Source organism: Leucopleurus acutus (assembly GCF_964270905.1).
Source record: "Leucopleurus acutus genome assembly, chromosome: 3".
In the NCBI taxonomy this organism is placed as follows: domain Eukaryota; kingdom Metazoa; phylum Chordata; class Mammalia; order Artiodactyla; family Delphinidae; genus Leucopleurus; species Leucopleurus acutus.
In genome coordinates, this window is record NC_139145.1 from 816,829 (window position 1) to 827,379 (window position 10,551).

The following is a 10,551-nucleotide window of genomic DNA, read 5'->3' on the forward strand; positions in this document are numbered from 1 at the left end:
ACTCTATCACCCTAAGAGCGATGTTTACATTTTGAAACGGGTGAAAAAAATCAGAAGACTTCTCTTGTGACACATGAAAATGACATGAAATGCACATTTTACTGTCCACGAACAAAGTTTCACTGGCACGGACACATACCTTCCATTAAGCATCATCTGTGGCCACTTCGGTGACACAACGGACCGAGCTGAGCAGTTACGAGAGTTCATCCAGCCGCAAAGCTGAAAATGTTTGTTCTCTGGCCCTTGACACAAAGGATTGGCTGAGCCCTGCTCTACATGGATGTACATCCCTGGGCAAGGATGCAGGGACCTCTCTGAGCCCAGGAGTCCCCTCTGTCAAAAGGGGTTGGTGAGGGCTTCCCTGGTGGCGCAGTGGTTGAGAGTCCGCCTGCCGATGCAAGGGACACGGGTTCGTGCCCCGGTCTGGGAAGATCCCACATGCCGCGGAGCGGCTGGGCCCATGAGCCATGGCCGCTGAGCCTGCGCGTCTGGAACCTGTGCTCCGCAACGGGAGAGGCCACAACAGTGAGAGGCCCACGTACCGGAAAAAAAAAAAAAAAAGGGGTTGGTGAGAGGGAGGAAGGATCTTGGCCTCCAAGCCAGCAAGAGGTGAACTCTGGGTCAGCACTATGATGATAACTGTCACTCTTTAGGTGGCCTGGGGCATGAGGCCTCCAGCTTTCCCAGGCAGCAGATGGGAGAAGAAGCCACACCTGAATCCTGTGCACCTACACATGCTTGTGCCTTAGAACCACAGCACAACCTTGTGAGATCATGTCGAATAGGGCAACAGGATCCTGCAGCCTGGGTTGATGGGGGCAGCGTGTGTGTGTGTGTGTGTGTGTGTGTGTGTGTGTGTGTGTGTGTGTGTGTGTGTGTGTGTGTGTCAGGGTGGGGGCTTAGCCAGGAGGGTCAGGGGACCTGAAGCCACAACCTGAATGAGTGAGTTGTGTGGACACTTGTGGGAAAAGCAATTGCAAAGGCCCTGGGGTAAGACAGAAGCTGCTCTGGTGACTGGAGATGAAAGGACAATGTGACTGGAACAAAATGACCCCTAGCCAAAGCCACATGCCCCAGACCACCAGGCACACTGGGCTGGTGGGTCCCTCATCCACCCCCAATCCAGCCTTCCCCTCCCAAGTCTCATTTTCCCCAACTGTAGAATGGGGGCTAGTACCCAATGATGTCCCGGAATTTCAGGTCTGTGCTGGCCTGGCTGTGTGTCAAGCCGGCCACCACATCTCTGGCTCCCAAAGCCCAGCAATGGGCTGATGGGCTAATGGTCCCGGGAGGGAGGGTAATACTGACAGATGTCTCTCCCACCCCACAGGTGTCCGATTCTAGTAAGTGCTGCCCCCAAGCCCCAACCCTGCCATTAAGGCCAAGAAGGATCAATGTGAGGGTGCGGTTGCCAGGGACAGCAGAGCCCTGGGCACAGTGGGGACAGATACCCTAGGGACCCTCCTCTGCCAGGACCCTGCTCCCACAGGGCTGGCCGTCGGCCTTGCCCCTTCCTTGGTGTTTCCCTGGCCACCCAGGGATCCTGGATCTGAATGAGAAGCTTATCTCAGAGGTGGGCCCACAGAGGCTCAAGGTAGGTCTGGAAACCCAGAGCTGGGGCTGGGAACCTGGAGTCCTAAGCAAGCTGGAGTGGTCATGGGCAGGCTTTCTCCTCCTTCATCACCCCAGTTGCTCACTCATTCGCTCACTCACTCACTCATTCATTCGCTCACTCCATTCACGCACTCACTCATTTATTCACTCACTCCTCATTCATTCATTCGCTCACTCATTCATTCATTCACTCACTCCTTCCTTCCTTCACTCACTCATTCATTCACTCACTCCTTCCTTCCTTCCTTCACTCACTCATTCATTCACTCACTCCTTGCTTCCTTCCTTCATTCACTCACTCCATTCATTCGCTCACTCATTTATTCATTTACTCCATTCACCCATTCATTCATTCACTCACTCATTCTTTTGCTCAAGGTTTTTGGTGCCCACAGCATCTCAGCAGATGCTGGCCCTGGTGACCCAGTCCAACCTGGTCATTTCATGCCTATCGATGGATAAACAAATAAACAAAATGTAGCTGATGCCGCTCACGTCTTAATTTATAGCTTCACCTCCCCCCTCCTTTTTTTCTGTGGTTTGGTGGGTTTTTTTGTTCTTTGTGCTTTTATGCATGAAACCCGGTTGTTTTTCCTGTTAAGTTTCCCACAGTCTAGAACTTGCTGATTTGTTTCCCTGTGATGATTTAAGTTTTTGAATAGGTAGTTCATTCCCTTGTTTCAAAATTCAAGAGTCAAAAGGACATCCAGAGGGCAGCTGCTGTGGGAGAGTCTGTGGCTCCTCAAAAAGTTGAACAGAATTGCCACCTGACCCACCAGCTCTTCTACCAGGTGTGAACTAGAAGACCTGCAAGCAGAGACCCAAACAGGTACCTGCCTGTGTGTGAATGTTCACAGTAGCGGATTCACAATGGCCAAAGGTGCAAGCAACCCAAGTGTCCATCGACAGATGAGGGATAAACACACATGATCCATCCACACAGTGCAATATTGCTCAGCCTTAAAAAGGAAGGAGATTTCCTGCTTCACTGTGGATGAACCTTGAGGACATGATGCTCAGTGAAATACGTCAGACACAGAAGGGCAAATACAGTCTGATTCCATTCACATGACGTCCCCAGAGGAGTCACATCCGCAGAGACAGGAAGTAGATGGTGGGGGCCAGGGGCTGGCGGAGGGGTGGGGAGTCAGGGTTTCATGGGGACAGAGTTTCAATTTAGGAAGATGAGAAAGTTCTGGAGATGATGGTGGGGACGGTTGCCCAACAGTGTGAAGGTGCTCGATGCCACTGAGCTGTCAGCTTAAAAATGGGGAAGATGGTTAATTTTATATTATGTGTATTTTACCATAAAAAGGTGTGCCCAGATGAACATCCCCCTCCCACGGTGCCCTGGGTGTCCTTCCAGATGAATCTCAGCCAGGCAATACCCTGACCTAGCCCCCTGGGGTTGCCAGGGGCAGCCACGTGGTCCCGACTCCTCCACGTGGGCAAGTGAACCAGGGAGCAAGCCCAGGCAGCTGTCTGTCATTTCAGAAGATGTGGCCTCACTGCCCTTGGGGGGACCATTTGGTCCCACCAGCGAAGACCAGAGACTGTTTCCTGGACCTCCAAATTTTTAGAGAACGTAATGTAACGTACGTTTAGGGGTAACGTAACATAAAATAGCATAACACATAACATAAATTTCACTATCTTAACCGTAAGGACCTCCTATGAGTGGAATCACACACTGTGTGTGTCCTTCTATGCCTTGCTTCTCTTACTCAGCATTTGTGTTCTCAAGGTCCATCCACGTGGTAACGAGTATCAGTGCTTCTCTCCTTTTCATGGCTGAGGATGACCATGGATGGACCACGTGGTGTGGATGGACCACACTGTGTTTATCCATCATATTTCGAAGGACACTAGGGTTGCTTTCACCTTTCAGCTGTTGTGAATCATGCTGCTGTGAACACGGGTGTGCAAATACCTCTTCGAGTCCCTGCTTTAAATTCTTTTGGGTATGTACGCTGGAGTGGGATTGCTGGGTCATATGGTGATTCTATGTTTAATTTTTTGAGCAACCTCCAGGCTGTCTTCCATGGCAGCTGCACCCTCTTACGTTCCCTCCAGCTGTCCACAAGGCTTCCAAAAATTTCTCTACATCCTCACCAAAGCCTGTTATTTGTTTTTTTTCCTTCATAGCCATCCTAAGGGGCGTGAGGTATGAGCCCCCTAACTCTTTGTTATGGAGTATTTCAAACACACAGGAGAGGAGAAAGTAGATGGACCCCCCCGCCCCCCCGCATCCAGCCTCAACCAGTATCCACCCCTTGTTTTTTCTCCAGTTCACCCTTGGATGATTATTATTTCTTTTATAAATTTATTTATTTATTTTTGGCTGCGTTGGGTCTTCATTGCCGCGCGCAGAGTTTCTCGAGTTGCGGTGAGCGGGGGCTACTCTTCGTTGCGGTGCGCGGGCTTCTCATTGCGGTGGCTTCTCTTGTTGCAGAGCACAGGCTCTAGGCGCGCGGGCTTCAGCAGTTGTGGCACGCGGGCTCAGCAGTTGTGGCTCGCAGGCTCTGGAGCGCAGGCTCAGTAGTTGTGGCACACGGGCTTAGTTGCTCCACGACATATGGCATTTTCCCGTACCAGGGCTCGAACCCGTGTCCCCTGCATTGGCAGGAGGATTCTTAAGCACTGCGCCACCATGGAAGTCCCTTGGATTATTTCTTCCAACTTTTTATTATGAATATTTTCAAGTGTGGAGAAGAGTTGAAAGGATTTTGTGGTTAAAAACTCAAAACCTAGCTCCTACGATTAACATTCTACTATATTTATTTAGCACATAACTGAACATCCATCCTTTCCTCTATGTGGCCACATTTTTGTGCATGCCTGTGTGTTAACGTGCCACCTATTTGAATGGCAAAACCAAAACCCCAAAAATTTAGACAAAACGAAGTGCTGGCAAGGATGCAGAACGACCAGAACCCTCAGATGTTGCCAGCGGGGATGCAGCCACTTTGGAAGACAGCTCAGCGGTTCCTCAAAATGTGAAATGCAGAATTGCCAGATGATCCAGCTGTTCCACTCCTGGGTGTTAACCCAAGAGAAATGAAGTCTTCTGTCCACCGAAAAAGCTGCACACACGTGTTCATAGTAGCATGACTTATAATCACCAAAAACTGAAGACAACCCAAATGGTTCTCAACTGGTCAAAGGATGAGAAACAACCCTACAGGATGTCCGTACGAAGGAACATCATCCAGACCTAACAAGTAGTCAGTGCTCTCAAGAATGCTGATGCGGGCTTCCCTGGTGGCGCAGTGGTTGAGAGTCCGCCTGCCGAGGCAGGGGACGTGGGTTCGTGCCCCGGTCCGGGAAGATCCCACGTGCCACGGAGCGGCTGGGCCCGTGAGCCATGGCCGCTGAGCCTGCGCGTCCGGAGCCTGTGCTCCGCAACGGAGAGGCCACAACAGTGAGAGGCCCGCGTACCGCAAAAAAAAAAAAAAAAAAAAAAAAAGAATGCTGATGAATGGCAGATGAATTATGTGAGGTGAAGGAGAGCAGGCTCCTACTGTCTGATTCCACCGCGTGACATCCCAGAGAAGATCAAACTAAGAGGCCAAAACTTGATCCGCACTTGAGAAGGGCTGGGGGAGGGATGTAACTACAGGGGGGAACGGGGGCCTTTTTTTTTTTTTTCTTATTTTGATAAACTTATTTATTTAATTTTGTCTGCGTTGGGTCTTCATTGCTGCATAGGGGCTTTCTCTAGTTGCGGCGAGCGGGGGCTACTCTTCCTTGCGGTGCGCGGACTTCTCATTGAGGTGGCTTCTCGTGTTGGCAACACACACACACACACACACACACACACACACTCACGCACACATGCACATGCTCACGCCCGTACCCGGCTAACCTCAGCCACGATCCCCACTCGCCCCCTGGCGGCCACGCTGGCCCACACAGACGCAGCCCCTAACCTAACCATGGCTGGATTCCTGGCAGAGGCTGACCCCGTTTTTGAAACGACACCTCTGGCTCCTGGGAGCCCCACTCCGCAGGTGGGGGGCTTAGCTGGGCCTCTGGAGAGGGGTGGTCCTGGGGCCCAGAGCCCAACATTTAAGAGACCCGCCAAGTGGGAGGAGACCCAGGGTGGGGCAGCTGGCCAGGAGAGGGTCCAGGAGGACCTTTGCCTCCTCGGTCCTCACGGAATGGGTGAAGGGATCTTGCTATCAGAGCTGAGGGAAGCAAGGGGGTCAGCGAGGGGGCTGCGAGGGAGCGAGCAAGTCTGGGGCCCTGCTGAGTATGCGTGTCTGTGTGTGACAGTTGTGCGGGATTGGGAGAAGTGAGAGGTGAGAGGGATGGGGTACACAGGAGGAGACAGGGGCAGAGGAAAGTCCTGAGTCCTAGAGGGCTCCATGTATAACCTGGGGCCCCCTGCTATGACCTGGGGCCCCAACATATAACCAGGAGTCCCCTACCTGTCATCTGGGGCTCCCACCTGTAACCTGGAGACTTCTATTTATAATCTGAGGCCACCCACCTATAACCTGGGGCCCCCTGCTATTACCTGGTGCTCCTACTTATAACCTGGGGTCCCCACCTCAAACCTGGGGCCCCTCACTTGTAACATGAGCCCCCCTACCTATAACCTTGGGTCCCCCACTACAACCTGCGGCCTCCGTCTATAACCTGAGGCCTCCCATTGTAACCTGGGGCCCCTTACCTGTAATCTGGGGCTCCCATCTGTAACCTGGGCCCCACACCTAAACCTAGAGCCTCCATGCATAACCTGGGGACCCCACCTAGAAACTGGAGCCCCTCAATGGTAACCTGAGACCTCATCCTGGGGCCCCCCACCTCTATAACCTGGGCCCCACCTGTAACCCAGCGTCCTTAACAGAACCCGAAGAATGGTGAGGGTGAGAGCGTGCTGGCAAAGCATTTTTCCCAGGGCTCCCGTAGATATTTGTAACCATGGCTTAGGCCTATTACTAATCCCATGTGTCACAGTTTACTGTCCCAGAGGTCATGCTGCCTCTCTAGGTCCAAAGTGTCATCCCTGGCTGCCAAGTCTTTTCTTTTTGTGGTGATTCATAAAGTAAAAGTATATCTCACTTCCCATGGCTCTTATATTTGATGACACGGTATTGTTACTCCCCCACTCAGAGAAATGGTATAGGAGAAGCCAGGAACCCCCCCAGCACTCCACCACCCCCCACCCCCCCGCCTCCCCCCCACCAGCTCCGCAGCTGAGGCTTAGAGCAGCCCTCACAGGGGTCTCAACCTCATAGTGCTTGGGAAGGTCCCCCAAAACTGGCTCTGTGCTAGCCTGGCTTGGGTTTGAACCTTACATAAGCACCACAGCTGGGCAGCTCCAAGGCCTGCATCACCCGGAGAGGATGATGCTAGAATTCTTACTGGGCTCCTGGGGGCTCCCAGGCTGGGCACTGACATGTGAGTGCCCGCTCCACCAGGCACCTGGTCGGGGGCTTTGCCTCTGCAAACCTCAGTCACCTGTAAGGAGGGTGGAAGGAGGATTCTAGAACATTCTATCACCTGGAAAGGAAACCCCGTCCTCATCAGCAGTCAAACACCCCCAGCCCCTCCCCCAGCCCTTGACAACCATGAATCCACTCTCTGTCTCTGCAGATTTGCCTGTTTTGGATGTTTCCCATCAACAGAATCACACTGGGTGGCCTTCTGTGTCTGGCTTCTCTCACTGAGCACCGTGTTTTCAAGTTCATCCATGTGTGTCAATGACTCATTCCTTTTCATGGCTGAATATTATTCCAGTGTGTGGATATGTCATATTCTGTCTATCCGTCATCTGTTGATGGACATTTGAGTTGTTTCCACTTTTGGACTACTGTGAATCATGCTCCTGCAAGTATCTGTGTACAAGTTTTTGTGTGGACGTATGCTTCCATTTCTCTTGGGCAGACACCTAGGAGTGGAATTACTGGGCCACGTGGTCACTCAATGTCAAACTTTCAACTTTTTTTCCAAAGCGGCTGCACCAACTATATGAAAGTTCCAGTTTGTCCACATCCTTGCCAATACTTGTTATCATCCTTTCTTTCTTTTTATTTTGACCATAGTCATCCTAGTGGGTATGAAGTGGTTAACCTAATTGAATTTAATTAATTAATTTTTTTGCTGTGCCGCACAGCTTGTGGGATCCCTGACCAGGGATCGAACCTGGGCTCCCAGCAGTGGAAGTGTGGAGTCCTAATCACTGTACTGCCAGGGAATTCCCTGAAGTGGTTAATTTTAATAACATTTATTTTAACTTAACATATCCAAAATTTATCATTTCAACATGTAATCAATGTAAGTTATTGGGTGTTTTCACATTGCAATTATTAAGATATACATATATACGCATATATATATGTATATACACATATATTATGTTAACATGTTTTCACATTAAGGCTTCAAATTCCAGTGTGCGGTTACACCCACAGCACATCTCAATTCCAGCAGCCACATTACAGGAGCTTAACAGACACATGTGGCCAGTGGCTGCCGTACTGGACAGCACAGCTCAAACTGCAGAGGATGCAGCAGTGGCCAAGACATACCCAGGCTCTGCCTCAGAGAGTTCCCAGTGTAGTTCCAGACACCGAAGAAAAACGGGTAACGGAATGTATAAATGAGAGTTTCTGCTGGTGACAAGTGTTAAGAAGAAAATCAAACTGGAAAGGGGTTACATTCAAGGGAATGATCAGGAGGACTTCTCAGAAAAGGTGGCGTCTGAACTGAGATTCACCTTCATGGACTCTTTCTGCAATGGTCACCAAACATTTCCCAAGTCCCTTCCATGTGTCCTGAACATCAGGAGAGGGGTGGAGTGAAGGAGAGTGAGGCCTACAGATGCCAAAATTATCAAATACCCCAGATTCCAAGAAATTTGGGCGTAAGCCAGCAGTCAAAAACATAGAAAATACTAAAAGGAATTGGAGTTGGGCAGTGTTCCTTCTTCTTCAGTTTTCTGGAAGAGATTGTTTGAAACCAATGTTATTTCTTTCCAAAATGTTTGATGGACATTCACGAATGAAACCATCTGGACCTTAATTGTCTTTGTTGAAAGGTTTTTCCCAGGAATTCTCTGGCAGTCCAGTGGTTAGGACTCTGTGCTTTCACTGCTATGGGCCTGGGTTCAATCCCTGATGGGGGAACTAAGATCCTACAAGCTGTGCAGCCAAAATAAGAAAGGTTTTTCTCTACAGATTTAATTTCTCTAATAGATATAAAATGATGTAAATTATCTATTTCTTCTTGAGTAAGCTTTCATTTTAGTGCCTTTTCAGGTGTCGGTCCATTTCATGTTGACTTTATGGGCATAGAGTTGTTCCTATATCTAATCCTTGTAATATCTGCAGGGTCTGTAGTGATATCCCCTCTTTAATTCCTGATACTGGTCATCCTTTTTTCTTGGTCAGTCTGGCTAGAGTTTTATCAATTGTTTTTATCTTTTCAAAGACCGATCTTTTGGCTTCATCAATTTTCGCTATTCTTTTTTTAATTTAATTTAATTTTATTTTTTTAATTTTTCCGAACGCGCAGGCTCAGCGGCCATGGCTCACGGGCCCAGCCGCTCCGCGGCACGTGGGATCCTCCCGGACCGGGGCACGAACCCGCGTCCCCTGCATCGGCAGGCGGACTCTCAACCACTGCGCCACCAGGGAAGCCCTTCGCTATTCTTTTTCTATTCTGTTTCAGTGGTTTCTTCTCTGATCTTTATGATTTAGAAATCTCAGGCTAATCCACATGGTCTGATTAGGACTTGTTGGTATGTTGGTGTGACTTGTGGCCCCCCACCCCCAAAGCCACAGCAATCCCTCTTCTGTGGGTCATTTGAGAATCTGATGAAACTCACGGATGTCCCCAAGAACAAGCACATGCGCACACTCAATTTTGCACATAGGTTTAGGTAGTTCACAGGTGTCAGGCTCAGAACCACCAACCTGGAGCTCAAATCCGATGGTGTCAGCTCCCAACGTTTCCACTCAAGCAGTTTGTTCCGGCAAAGTAAGAATCTAATGATAAAAAACAGAAAGGTAAAAAAAAAAAACAACAACACAGGCCTGGAGGTATTTTCAGTTTCATTAAGACGTAGTATTTTGCCAACTGTTTGTTTTTCATCCAAAGCACTTTGCTGGCACCATCCCAGCTGGGTTCTGAATTTTAGCCCGTGAGTTTCTCTGGGCAGACTCCGCCCAGCGCACTTCTCTCACGATCCGGGCCGAGAGATTCTTAAAGGCTTTTTGCCTCGAATTGGCCACTTTCGGCTACTTTTTGACCCTTGACCTAGCCTCAAACGGGGTTTCGGGGGAGAGGCCCTGGTAGGCACCCACCAGGGTCCCCGAGCCGCGTCCCGGCCGCAAGAGCTGCGCTCCGACCCCGCCGGTTCCGAGGACGCTGTTGGCACTAGCGACCTCCGCCCCCAGCCCCCAACCCCTCCCAGGTCAGCGTCGTGGCCTCGCCTCCGCACGCCTGTTTCCCGCCCCCTCCCATTGACGGTCGCCCCCGCGGACCAATGATCAAGGAGTATCCACCCCTGGGGCGGGGCCGGGCTCGAGCCAATCCCCGCTCGGGCGCCCGCCTGGGTCCAAACGGCCCAATGGGGGGCGGCGGCGGGGCTCGCTTAGGGGGCGGGGCAGGCCGGCTCGGCCAACGGGCGTGCACGTCAGTGCCGCGAGGGGCGGGCCCGCGGCGGGCGTGCGGCGGCGGGGCGGCCCAGGGCGGGGGAGGAGGTAAACAAGATGGCGGCGGCGTGTCGGGCGCGGAAGGGGGAGGCGGCCCGGGGCCCCCGCGAGTGAGGCGGGGCGCGGCGGCAGCGGCGGCGGGCGCCGGCCGGCAGTGCGGCCGCCTTGCATGGGCTGGGTCCCCGCGTCGCCCCGCCTGCTCCACGCGCGCGGCGGCCGCGGCGGGGGACGCGCCGCCCGGGCTCCGGCGGCCTCCGGAACCCCGGCCCGG

The 10,551-nt window shown here is 51.7% G+C and overlaps 1 long non-coding RNA gene across 1 annotated transcript; it reads right to left on the reverse strand.

Moving 5' to 3' along the window:
* Positions 1–6,931: 6,931 nt before the first annotated feature.
* LOC309959524 lies at positions 6,932–9,999 on the reverse strand. The gene is made up of 3 exons (XR_014326086.1): positions 9,930–9,999; positions 9,540–9,611; positions 6,932–7,083 (listed from the first exon to the last, which is right to left on the reverse strand). It is a non-coding gene; the product is annotated as an uncharacterized lncRNA (long non-coding RNA).
* Positions 10,000–10,551: the final 552 nt, after the last annotated feature.